A 13,995-nucleotide genomic window follows, 5' to 3' on the forward strand; every position below is an offset into this window, starting at 1 on the left:
GACAGCCAATGGCTTTAGGCTTTAGACTCCTGTCTAATCTATCTGTCTGTCTGTCATCTTTTCATTCCCCAAAGCTAACTGTCCTTTGGAGTTAGAGATCAGGCTATGCCCGTGGTTCTAAACCACCTCCAGGTGATTAGAATCACCTGGAGGGCTTGTTGAAAGATAGCTGAGCTTCACCCAACTCCTGAAATGTATATTTCTTTCTTTTCTTTTCTTTTTTTCTTTCATTTTTTTTTTTTTTTTTTAAGAGAGAGAGAGAGGCGGAGGAAGGGGCAGAGGGATGGGGAGGGAGAATCTCAAGCAGATTCCCCGATGAGCACAGAGCCCAACATGGAACTCGATCCCACGACCCTGAGATCATGACCTGAGCCATCATCAAGAGTCAGATGCTCAACCAACTGAGCCCCCCAGAAGCTCCTGGCTTCCCCCAGTTTTTAAGATAAAATTTAAACTCCTTATTTTAGAACAGAAAGGTCTTCGTATTTTGACCCTCACCTACCTTCTCTGATCTTGTGATGGACACTCCTCCCTCAAGCTGTAGCACCTGTAGATTTTACAAAACACTTTTCTGTGTGAAATGCATATACTGCCACTGATGTTCATCTAACACATTTCTGCTCATACTTTAGAATTCAGCTCAAGTACACTTTGATTTATACGCACCGCCTCCTGGTTCCAGCAGCATCCTGATCACAGCCATGGGCTAATCAATTTATCTTTTCTTCTTCTTTTTTTTTTTTTAACCCTTCTAGATGCTGAAGTACTTGAACATGGGGATTCCTTATTAGTAGGTGTAGCATGGGGTCTGGGAATCTGCAGGCTCACAAGCTCCTTGGGGGATTCTGCAGGCTCAAACCTCAGTTTGAAGTGGTTTCTAAGATCTGCTTCAACTCTGAAATATCAAACCTTTTTCTTCTTGCATTTTAACTGGTGTTGTGGAGGGGGCGGAAAAGCTTTTGGGTTGTTGATGAAAAAAAAAGCATATGTAATCTTCAGTATAATAACTTACTATACTGAAACACAGGGTAAAGTAGATAAGTAGAAATAAAATAAATACCCTTATTTAAGAGTGTTTCCTTAATGTGTTCAACTTTTAATTCATTAATTCTAAGACTATTGTTGGGGGCTAGCTATGTGCCAGATATGGTTCTAGTCATTTCGAGTGAATCAATGAACAAAACAGGCAACAGTCCCTACCCTCAAAGGAGCTCGCATTGAGAGGCGATAAACAAGTAAATCACAGAGTATTTTAGAAGGTGATAAGGACTCTGGAGAAAATGGAAAGGGGGGGCTTTCTTTAATTTTGTCAGGACTTAGTAATAAATTACTAGAGATAATATTATGTTTATTTAATTTGAGCTATTTAAATAAGCTATACTTTAAAAGTCAGAATTTAACCTGTACCCAATCAGAAGAGAGCTGAAGATTTGCAAAATTCAAGTCTGGTTTCCTTTTATAAAATGGACAATGACTAGCTTTCCCATTTTGTCCTTGGGAGAGAAATAATTTAGGGAATCGATTCCAAGAAGCCCTCGGTAATTTATGTGATATAAATGTTTTATTACTGTAAAGAGAAAGGGAAAAAGAATTGAGCCACAAACTAGTAAAGAGAAGTTTGTGTTTATACTAATCTACGAGACTGATTTAGTTCTGTTACTTAAAAAAACCTTTATTCCAAAACCTCTCTTCTTATCTCCCTCACTTCCCTATTTCAAATTTTTGTTTGTTTTCTTATCTCCCTCACTTTCCCATTTTAAGTTCTTGTTTGTTTGGATTTTCATATTTAGGTAAAAAACATTGGTCCTTTCAGGATTATAGGAAAGCCTCATCCCCTGTATGAGGAAGCACAGGACTTTAGCTTTACATCCCTGTCGGGGGTGCTCAGAAGAAAAAGGAACAGGCTGGTTCTGTGGGGAAAATCTCTTATCCATCTTTACTCTCAAAAAACTTAATCAAAAGAGCTAACGTTTCACTGTAAACAGTCTTAAAAGTCAAATTAACGTCACCTGCAGAGTTCGCTAAAAGAGTGATGAGCATTGTTTCGCACAGCAGTTGAAACTGTTTGCAAAGTCCTCCCACAATGAAAGACTTTTCCTGCTCTCCTCAAATACTAGAACTGTGTGGTAATTCTGATGACTGTCAGTTCCTGTGGGGTGTTTACACAAAGGTACTTTTAAATGAAGAGTCATTTTTAGAGCAATTAGAACAGAGGCTAGACAGAGATTGGCTAGCTCAGGGGCCTGGCAGGTCGGGGTTAAGGTTTATTGACAGGACAGGGTCAGGCCTCTGCTCTGCCGCCATTGCCCCTCATACCTGCCCTCCGGATACACCCGAGACCTCGGCAGGCCTTGGCTCCCTGCCACAGGCCAAGCCCCCGTGCAGAGTGTGGGGAACAGAAAGAAGAAAGGAGGAAGAGAAGGGGGAAGTTCTGCAGAAACATGAAGTTTGGTATTAAAATGCAAGTTTGGAAGCTATGTGTATGTTTTTTGGGCCCAGATGTTGAGTCCCATTAGGGAGGAGAAATTTTTAAACATACAAAGCATTGTCTGTTCTTTAACTTTGTAGTTCGCAGTTATTGCATCCCGAAGAAAGAAACTGCCCGGCCAAAGTAGTCTTTTCATTTCATTTTTCAGTTTTGAGTTACAGGTTCCTGGCAAGCTCCCTGACCACTACTGTTACCTGGTGGCGCCTATAGTTCATCAAATTTAGACACGCAGACTACCTGGATCCAGGCCCAGTGAACTGTTGTGACTGATAAACGTGATCCCACCCTGCCCCCACCCAAGCGCCTGCTGTTCCCTTTAAGGAAATCTAAGACTTTGAGTCCCCGCGTCCCCCAGGGAGCTCGAGAAAAATGTGTTCCGGTATTCCTGATTCGAGTTTGCCCTGTGGTCCTCTGTGCTGGCTCTCTGCTTGCCCAGAAGCTGGTGAACATCCCAGCCGTGCCCCCAACCCCCTTCTCTGATGTTGGTAATTAATGCAGGGAAAATTTTTTTGTTTTTAATAAAAACAAGCAAAGACATCTATCAGTACCCACAGTCAAGGCAGAATTTGTTTGACATCTTGTGATTGCTGCTTCCAAAAAGAGTGACAGCAGTTATTAAACAAATACGAAAAGATGCTGTTTATTGGTAGTTTTCAGATATCCTAAGAATATTCTTATAACATCACCGCCTTTGCTTGCATGAGTAGAAAATTGTAGCATGAACAGAATCATTAATTCTTGAAATCTGGGATGTATTAGATTTAGGGTAGTAATGAAAATTCACATATTAAGCAAATGGATTATTTTTAGCTGTGCCATATACTAGGGGCTTTTCCTTTCATGAGACCATATTTCAAACATTTGTTTTTATGATTGCAGGGGGAGTATTAGCATTCAATGTAATTAAACTTAATTGCATTTCCTATGTGAATTATTTTTAGTCTCTTTTTAAAATGCATTTATGATTCTTTTTCTCTATACTAGCTGTTCCTGTAGGTATGCCTTGATAAAAGGTTATGGAAAAATTGTCTGTTTGCTTGGAAACAGTCAGAAGTCATGAATTTGATTGAAATTTAATTTAGAAGTTTTTAAGTGAAACTTTGGAATATAGTCAAATAGGAAAAGCATGAAACTGTTCAGCATCTGAGGTTTTGGTTCTTATGTTATATTCCTGTGATAGGAGAAAAATAATTAATCTCTTTCTGGCCTAAGTTATCCTATTTGGGAAGTGTTACTATAATTTTAGTCCCTGACCTAACCAGATGATGTGGAAGCATCAGATCATGTATTTCTATAGTCGCTTGGTGAGAGTGGGGTTTTCTGGGAGGGGAGGGGGGAACTTCTTGGGGTGTGATTATAGTCTGTATCTTCATAGATATTCGGTTACACAGGTATATACATTTGTCAGAACTCATCAAATGATATGTTTAAGATTTGTGCCTGTCATAGTATGTAAATTTTACTTCAAAATACCAAAAAAAAAAAAAAAAGGACCTCTAAATACATATTGACATTGGGTTAATAATGTTGAAATTTGGGGGGAGGGGTTACTGAGCTTTAAAACTTACTTTGGAATACACTCCCTGCCACAGAAAGATGAATGATGGAATGTTTAGAAGTGTGATAAAGCGTAAATATAGTTAAAATGTTAATGGTAGAATCTAGGTAGTATAATTGTTTACCTTAAAATTCTTTGAACATTTTTATGTTTGAAAATTTTCCTAAAATGTTGGTGGGGGAGGAATGAAGGTACTGGTTTTTGCTCAGTAAAGGATCTGTGTACCTCTATATTTAAATCTAATCCCCACCCCCATTCAAAATCAGACCACTTGGATTAATACCAAAAGGGGGGAGGGGTGTGAATATAGCCATTTAGATAAATAGAAAAATGTGCCCACCTCATACTTTCTCCAGTTACCTTTTGAAAGGCCATTACCAAGCATGGAAGCCAAGGGTGTCCTTACAAACAAGAAGAGCTCTGAGAAATCTAAACCACACAGCCCAACCAGTGACCTCTCTGGGCAGATTAAGAATTGGCCTCCAGAACCCTAACCAGGGGAAGGACATGGCCTCCTGACATATAATCTTCACCAGTGGCAAGCAGGTGACTCTCCTGCGATATACCTTAGAGCAAGACCCTATCAAATGAAAATGGGCTTTCAGTTTCAGCCAAATCCCAGGGATTTGGCCAAGAACACCTTTGTTCTATCAGAATGCCAGACTATTTCTTACATCCTGATAGAGCCCACTTTTTAAAGATATCTTATATGGGCCTCTGGTAATACTTACGTTGTGTGTGTATATGTGTTTTTATCTTGAAGGGTCAAAAGGGTGAATTGATTCTGGTGGAATTTGAACCAAACTTTTAAAAGCTAATGATAATATATTTTTAAATGTGGCTGTGTTGCTCAGTTGGTGTTTGAGCAGTAAACTAGACAGGCAAGACTTGAGAGGCTGAAAGATCTCACCTATTTCAGGGTCTCAAAGTGAACTCTGGCCAACTAATTTGTCTCCATTCTTTGATTTTCTCACTTGGAAAGTGAGAAGTGAAACCTGACACAAAATGCCCAGTCAGTGATCCTCAAACCCTAATGTTTATAAGAATCATTTATGTAAGAAACTTCAATATGTGTAGAAATCATTTAGTTTGTTAAAAATGAGATTCCACTTCCATACCTGGGTTTTCTGAATCAGTAGTTCAGGGACAGAGCTCAGAAATCTGCATTTTAATAAACACCCAATGTAGATACTGATGCAATTATTAGACCACATGAGAATCGGTATAGACATGTTTTGATGGATCTTAAGTTAACTAATAGAATCTTATGGATTTTTTTTAGCTTTTTCTTGGGAAAAATTTTAAGCATACACTAAATTAGGGAGAATAATGTAATGAACTTCCATGGACCCATCACCCAACCACAACAATTTTGATTCATTTCTATATTCATCTATTCCTCCTCCACAGATTATTTCTGGAAGTAAATCTTAGATATACCATTACATTAATAAATATTTTAGCAGGCAACTCTAAAATATTAAAATATAAGTACTCTAGAAATATATCATTAAATCTTATAAAATTTGAGACTTCTTTAGTATCAAATATGTGAGTGTCTACATTTCCTTGATTGTCTCTCTCCTTTTTTTTTTTTTTTTACGATTGATTTGCTGAAATCAGGAACCAAATACAGTCCACACATTGCATTTGATTGATGTGTCTCTTTAATCTTTTAATCTATAGGTTCCCCCTCTCTCTTTTTCCCCACCTTGTGATTTATTTGTTGAAGAAAACAGTACATTTGTTTTGTAGATTTTTCTCAGTCTAGATTTTCTGATTGGATCCCCATGCTGTCATTTACCATTTTTCTTTCCCTGTATTTCCTATAAACTCCATCACTTCCATCATGGAGTTTGACCAGATTAAAGTTCAGTTTGGGGGCAAGAATATATTATAGGTGGTATCATATGCTTCCATCATAATGAGGCACATACTTTGTTGTCTCTCTTTTGTCCTACTAGTGGCCATTGCTGAGATCCATTATTTCCTAGGGAAAACTACATATTTTAACTTAGTAAGTAGCTCATGGAAGAACCTTCTCCCTCTCATCATGGATTTTTCATTTTCTGGGTTAGACTTTTAAAGTGTTCCCAGTGAACCCATAGCTGCCTACTAAAACACTGATATCAAAAGCAGTAAGGCTTTCTTGCATTAACATCTTAGTCTCATTTTCACAATGTGTAGTAATCTTTAAAATGTGTCCTAGTGACTACAACATTTATTTCCATTTCTGAGACATGTTTATCTTTTTTTTCTTTTTCTTTTTTTTTTTATTAACATATAATATATTATTAGCCCCAGGGGTATGGGTCTGTGAATCATCAGGCTTACACACTCCACAGCACTCACCACAGCACATGCCCTCCCCAATGTCCATAACCCAATCACCCTATCCCTACCCCTCCCCCCGCCCCTACCGCCAACTCTCAGTTTGTTTCCTGGGATTAAGAGTCTCTTATGGTTTGTCTCCCTCCCGATCCCATCTTGTTTCAGTTTTTCCTTCCCTACCCCCAAGCCCCCCGCCCTGCCTCTCAAATTCCTCATATCAGAGAGATCATATGATAATTGTCTTTCTCTGATTGATTTATTTCATCTGAGACATGTTCATCTTAATGACTAGATGAGCACACAATTGAGTGAACAGTTTGGGGCTCTGTAATGAAACCACAGTTGCAGGCAGGGTGACCTGGCCTAAGTTCAAGTGAGTCAGAGCCACCAATTCTGTACCTGCATCCCATCCTGAGGCAGAGGAGATGACTTCTTAATCCTCGTATTTATCTATTTTGTCCTGAAAGCAAGCGTGAGATTTCTGGATTGGGGTAAACAATTTTACTCATAGCTGTAAGTGGTTACTTACATCCCAGTGTTCTCCTTCCAAGCAATGTGAAGAATGCCAAGATCATTCCAGGGTTCATTCCTTCACTCAACAAACATACTGATTGTCGGCTCTCTGCCTGGCACAGAGCCAGCACTGGGGTAGCTATAAACACTAGAGAACTCCCAACCTGACACACAGAACTAATTATCTCTGAGTCTAGGGTTAGCCGTCAGATGTCATCTTGTACTTACAGATAATATATATGGATGGGTATGTATGGATGTGTATGTGTATATATGTATATTTTATTTTATATATATAATTTTGTACATATATAGGCACATATATATGTATGTATTTGATTTTCCCTTCCGACTTACATTATGCTTTTCAAAAAGTCAGTTTCTTCCCTTTTAATTTATCTACATATGTCATTTGTGGTAAGTTTGCATGAGGTTTTCTCATTTCCAGCTTTTCAGGTAGTGAATGGAGTAATGTATTTTATGCCCACCGTGGATAGTTTGCTTATGTGGATTGAGCCTGAGCCGGTTTAAGTTTCTCTCTCTCCCTTTCCCCCTCCCTGTGCTTGCACACCCTCTCTCTCCCTGTAAAGAAAAAAACAAACAAAACTGAAGCCATGATGGTAAATCAGTTTCTTAGGGGTGAAGAGGGAAGCACTGGGGTTGTTTTTAAATGCCTGTTAGAGATACAAATTCACTTCAATAATTTAAGAACATTAAAAACATATTCTAACTTGATTCTTGATTTTCTCATAAACTTATCATGATTGGTATTTACTTCAGTCATGTATTTATTGTTAAAGGAGCTCTGTAAGCCATTCTTTTTTTTTTTTTTAAAGAATTTATTTATTTATTTGACAGAGAGAGATCACAAGTAGGCAGAGAGGCAGGCAGAGAGAGAGAGAGGGAGAAGCAGGCTCCCTGCTGAGCAGAGAGCCCGATGCGGGACTCGATCCCAGGACCCTGAGATCATGACCTGATCCGAAGGCAGAAGCTTAACCCACTGAGCCACCCAGGCGCCCTGTAAGCCATTCTTTACCTTCTAAAGACAGCACAGCCTGAACAAAGACGGAAAATAGAAGAATAAGAATTCAACAGGAAGTGCATGGTCAAACCATAACAAACCAGGAGAAGCTCAGTAAACTCTACAGAGAATGTGTCACCATTAAAAGTGTAGTTTAGTGGGGTGCCTGGCTGGCTTAGTTGGAAGAGCATGCGACCTTTTTTTGTTGTTGTTAAGAGTGCATGGGGGGGCGCTGGGTGGCTCAGTGGGTTAAGGCCTCTGCCTTCGGCTCAGGTCATGATCTCAGGGTCCTGGGATCGAGCCCCGCATCAGGCTCTCTCCTCAGTGGGGAGCCTGCTTCTTCCTCTCTCTCTCTGCCTGCCTCTCTGCCTACTTGTGATCTGTCTCTGCCAAAGAAATGGATGGAATCTTTAAAAAAAAAAAAAAAAAGAGTGCATGGGGTGGGGAGTGGAGGGTGGGGTCAGAAGGGGCAGAGGGAGAAGGAGAGAATCTTAAGCAGGCTCCACACCCAGTATGGAGCCTGATGAGGGGCTCAGTCTCATGACCGTGAGATCATGACTGAACTGAAGAGTCGGAATCTTAACCGACTGGGCAATCCAGGCACTCAGAATGTACAGCTCTTGATATCAGGGTCATGAGTGTGAGCCCCACATTGGGTGGAGTGCTTGCTGAAATAAAAGCTTAAAAATAAATAAACAAAAGTACAGTTTACTGTTGCCAATAATTGTAAATGTACTCATTTATTCACTTTTAAAATATATTTAAGTTTTGTGGAAAATATACCTAAAAATCCTTGAGCTGTAAAAACTCCAACTTCTGGGGCGCCTGGGTGGCTCAGTGGGTTGAGCCACTGCCTTCGGCTCGGGTCATGATCTCAGGGTCCTGGGATCGAGTCCCACATCGGGCTCTCTGCTCAGCAGGAAGCCTGCTTCCCTCTCTCTCTCTGCCTGCCTCTCCATCTACTTGTGATCTCTCTCTGTCAAATAAATAAATAAAATCTTTAAAAAAAAACAAAGAAACAAACAAACTCCAACTTCTTTTAGATCCTGCCCATTTGTAAAATCTAAGCACAAACTTGCATAGGAGAAGCTATCTATATTACAGTAAAGCAGTGATGGGGTTGATGTTTTCTGGTTTCAGAGTCTGCTATAGTATGGGCATTTATGGCAAACATTTTCCAAAATAGCAAGTGAATGAAAAAAACGATAGCCCACAGAAATAACCTCTTCAAACTCATGAACCCAACTTAGTTCATTATTAAGCCTTCATTAAAAAACAAACAAACATATTGCAGAGATGGAAATGGGCTAAAGCAGGCAAGAAGTAAGGGGATCTAAAGATGTGTGACACGACATTGCTGTCACATTATAGGAGACATATCCTAGGCGAAACCCATCTGCATTCTTAACCCATGAACCCTGGCCCCAGCCTTCAGCATTCCCAGTTCAAATCCTTAATATGCTTCTGGTTTTGTAATAAAGTCATAAGCAGTAGTAATCTACTCATCAATTACCCTTCTGTCTTTTATCTTAAATTGGAGACACTGAAGTAACATTGTTAGCAAGAAATATTGTTTCTTAATAAAACCTTTCACTTATCTTTCTCTTGTATTTAAAAATGAAAATATCCCTTTATTTTCCCTATATCATGGCTGGCTCAGTCAACAGAGTATGTGACTCTTGATCTTGGAGTTGTGAGTTTGAGCGCCATGTTGGGTGTAGCAAAATCTTCAAAAAAAAAAAATTTAAAAAAAAAAAATAGAAATGAAAATATGTTTAACTTCTTCAAATATTTAATTATATGTGATCCATTTGTTAAGAGATGTCTTAATTCCACAATCACACACCCACATATATGTGTGTATATATATATGTATATGTCATATCAAAAAAGTCTTCCTCTTGCTTAGTCAAGAAGTTGTTTTAAGGAGTAAATACTGACAACTTAGGAATATTTTATCTTAAGTGCTTACCATTTTCAAAAATTTGTAATTTAGAAATATTTCACTGGAAGGAGAGACTAAGACATTGATAGTCATCTCTTCCTTCCCTAGAGCTTCATATTTATGAAACAGATTATTAACAAAGGTGTAAGTAAAATAATTGGAAAGGTCCACTGGCCCCCCAAAATATCTCCCTTCCACACTGTTTGGAACCTAAAATTTCCAGCTGTTAGAATCATTCCTTTGGATTAAGGGGATTTCTCCCATAAAGCCTTAGTTTAATAGGGGTTATCATTCCTGTGTTTTGCTAAGGATGGATTATAAGGAATGAGTTGGTATGTTTTTAATAGTTTTGGTGAAGAGGTAGAGGGGAGTTTAAGGGTTCTTGGTGGGAGATAAGGGAGACACTCACCAACCAAGAGGACTTTAGGCTGTGGGAGAGGCAAAGCCCCTACTTTATAATTAGGAAATGTCTACTTAGGCAGGAGCCATATTTAAAACTGATAGTACTGCAGTCATCTAAGTTGTGGAATGGATATAAATAGACTATGTCATTCACGAATGCTTCTGTCTCTTTTTGAACATAATGCCAGTATGTGTGCAGAATAACTTGGCACCTTCACTTCCTCCACAGTCTAGAAGTAGAGTCCAGAAAATAGCTGAGCTGAATTCTCAGAAGGGTTTTTGGCAAGAACACAAGGTGGCTTTATACAGTTTGTCTCCGATCTTTTTCACTAAGTGTCTGAAAGAAAAGGGAGGATTTGTGGACTCGATTAAAACAAGGAAGTAACCCAGTGACTTAAAGAGGCAACTTGTGGAATTTGAGTCCTCAAATAAAAGCCCTCCCTCCTTGACTTTTCAGCCATGGGAATAACCAGTTGCTTCATTGTGTGTTTTGTCAAAGTGCCTCAGCCATTTGGCTGGCCTGATGGTTACCTGCTGCCTCTTTTTCTAGCCTCTGTGTCCTTTGTTGTTTCCCGGCTGGTCAAACATATGTACTGGGGCCCTAGGGCACCAAGCATGCCCTCGGGGAGCTAAGTGCTGCCAGATGTAGGGAGCAAGGGTTGATTCACATGGCCATAATTTCCAATAGCTAATTTTACCTGTTTTCTTTCGGTTTTGGGTTTCTTTCCTAAAGAAAAATCCATTTGGAATTGGGTTTTACCCCCCTTAAACTGCAGTCTTGTTAAACTCTAATCTTCCAGCCCCACCCACCTCCAAAATGAAAGTGTGAGAAGGATGGAGAAGATATGTGATGTTAAGCCTAGGTGATTCGTGTTTTTACTTTATGATAAGAATAAGTAAAATGTTTCTGTTTTACTGGACTCTAACCAGTATTTTTACTTCAAACATAATCTTTACTTGACATAATCTTTCATATAGAAACCACTTACATAGAAGTATATAAATTTTACACCTGAATGTTTTATTTTAATTTTTTAAACAATTTTATTTATTTATTTGACAGAGAGAGAGATTGAGAGAGAACACAAGCAGGGGGAGCATCAGGCAGAGGGAGAGGAAGAACCATGCTTCCCCACTGAGCAGGGAGCCTGATGTAGGGCTTGATCCCAGGACCCTGGGACCATGACCTTAGCCAAAGGCAGATGCTTAACAACCCAGGCACCCCTACATCTGAATGTTTTAGATAGAAATTTTATCTAATTTCTGATTAAGAATTATGAATTTGGTTGTTCAAAGCTATAGGTTTTTACTAGCTAATTCTTGAAAACTGGTTAAGTAAGGGGAAAGAATCAAGTCTTTAGCTTGATTTCATGTATGAACTGAACCTCAGGTTGACCAACTACTTTGATGAAAGAAAGGTTTTCTGTATAGAGGTATTCTTGCCGATGAAAGAAGAAGGAGTGATAAAATTTCACCCCTTGGCAAACCCCTAATGAATTATTGCATGTAGGCACTGACCATAAATGGCGGCCAACATCACAAAAAGAGAAAGCGTCAGAGCACACCATCAACCCATGAAATACTCTTACCAAAAAACCTGAACTTGAATCAAAATGCATTCCTAGTTTTAATATCAGTTGATAGGAAACTTAAGAGTCAGGAAAACATGTTAAATGACACCACTGAGGTACAACTAGTGAATTCCAGAATGTGGAGATGCTAGGAACAAAGAAATTCTTTTCCTTAACAAATAAATTGATGGAGGAAAAAAAAAAGAGAGAGAGAGAGAGAGGAATTGATTAAAACACACATAAGAGGGGCGCATGGGTGGCTCAGTGGGTTAAGCCTCTGTCTTCGGCTCAGGTCATGATCTTGGGGTCCTGGGATCGAGCCCGGCGTTGGGCTCTCTGCTCAGCAGGGACCCTGCTTCCCCCCTCTCTCTGCCTGCCTCTTTGCCTAGTGGTGATCTCTGTCTGTGAAATACATAAATAAAATATTTTTTAAAAAATAAAACACACAGGGGCACCTGGGTGGCTCAGTGGGTTAAAGCCTCTACCTTCGGCTCAGGTCATGGTCCCAGGGTCCTGGGATCGAGCCCCACATCGGGCTCCCTGCTCAGCAGGGAGCCTGCTTCCTCCTCTCTCTCTCTGCCTGCCTCTCTGCCTACTTGTAATCTGTCAAACAAATAAATAAAAAAAATTAAAAAAAAAACACACATAAGAGACATGTCAATCAAATGGATGGGTAGACCTTATTTGGATCTTATTTATTATTTATTTATTTATAGATTTATTTATTAGAGAGAGCACAATCAAGCACAAGCAAGCACGCAGAGGGGCAAAGGGAGAGGGAGAGAGAAACTCCAGTAGACTCTTCACTGAACTCATCGCTGAGCTCAGAACCCAACACAAGGGGTCAATCCCAGGACCCCAAGGTCATTACCTAAATGGAAACTGAAGAGTCAGTCATGTAACCAACTGAGCCACTCCAGGGCCCCTGGATCCTATTTTAACAAACCATTTGTTTAATCTAAAAAATTATATATATAATTTTATATATATTTATATGTAATATATATACAATTGTCATATAAAAATGCCAAAAGGAGACTACATGAAGACTGTCTAAATATTTGATGATATTAAGGAATTACTTAGGAATTACTTAAGGAATTACTAAGGAATTAGGTCTGATAAGATTATATTCTTAAATCATTAAAGAGAGTTTTCATCATTAGATACACATTCTTAAGTATTTGAGATGAAATGATATAATGTCTGGGATTGACTTCCTGATAATTCTGTGGGAAGGGAGAATGATTATAGATAAAACGAGATCAGCATGAGTGGATAATTGTTAAAGCTGGATAATGGGTATATGGGAGTTTGTTATACTAATGTCTATTTTTGTGGGTGTTTGAAATTTCTGTAAATAAGAACTTTAAAAAAAATAGGCTTAGGTTTGAAACCCACATCTGCCACTTAAAATTTTTGTGATCTTGGGCAAATCCCTGAAGCTCCATGAGTCTCAGGGGTTTTTGCCTGTAAACTAAGTATATCTTCCCAGTTTACTTTACACATGTTGTTACACCATGTTAAATATGTATGAAGTTACTTTGCAAATTGCTACAACATGTCAGCTGTGTTATTATTGTTGTTATTATACAGCTTTTGAAAGGATAGTTTTCCTGATAGAATTTTTAGATTTTTCTGCTTCAGCAAGTAGTATATCAATTTAAATCTCTGGAATAAGAATATAGTTACATGGTCATCAAGGGTATTTATTAACCAGTTTGAAGTAATAGGGTAATTACAAGAATTCATTTGAAAAATTTTCAAATATAAATTTCTCATAGCCTAGTCAATTTAATAGCATAGACAACTATGCTACTAATTTTTTCACTAAATAGTAAAAATTATTGCAGATTTTTAATTTTCCTTGATTAAAAATCTGCTTGAATTTCACATATTAATAAGTATTTCAAATTACTTGCGTTATAATATACAGAAACCTGATTGTTACAATGCTTTCTCTCCTTTTGTTTGTTTTCTAGTTCTGACTTTATCCCTCTCTTTCTCCCTTTCTTCCTTCCTTATTTTTCTGCCTTCTTCCCTCCTGTCCTTCTAGCACTTTATTGTGAAGTATAATGCATAGGGGAGAAACATGTGTAAAACAAATGTACAATTTAGTAAGTGGTTATAAAGCAGACACCTGTGTAACTACTTGCCAGTTAAAAA

The sequence above is a fragment of the Enhydra lutris genome, unplaced genomic scaffold (assembly GCF_002288905.1).
Source record: "Enhydra lutris kenyoni isolate GAN:26980312 unplaced genomic scaffold, ASM228890v2 scaffoldscaffold1, whole genome shotgun sequence".
NCBI classification, from domain to species: domain Eukaryota; kingdom Metazoa; phylum Chordata; class Mammalia; order Carnivora; family Mustelidae; genus Enhydra; species Enhydra lutris.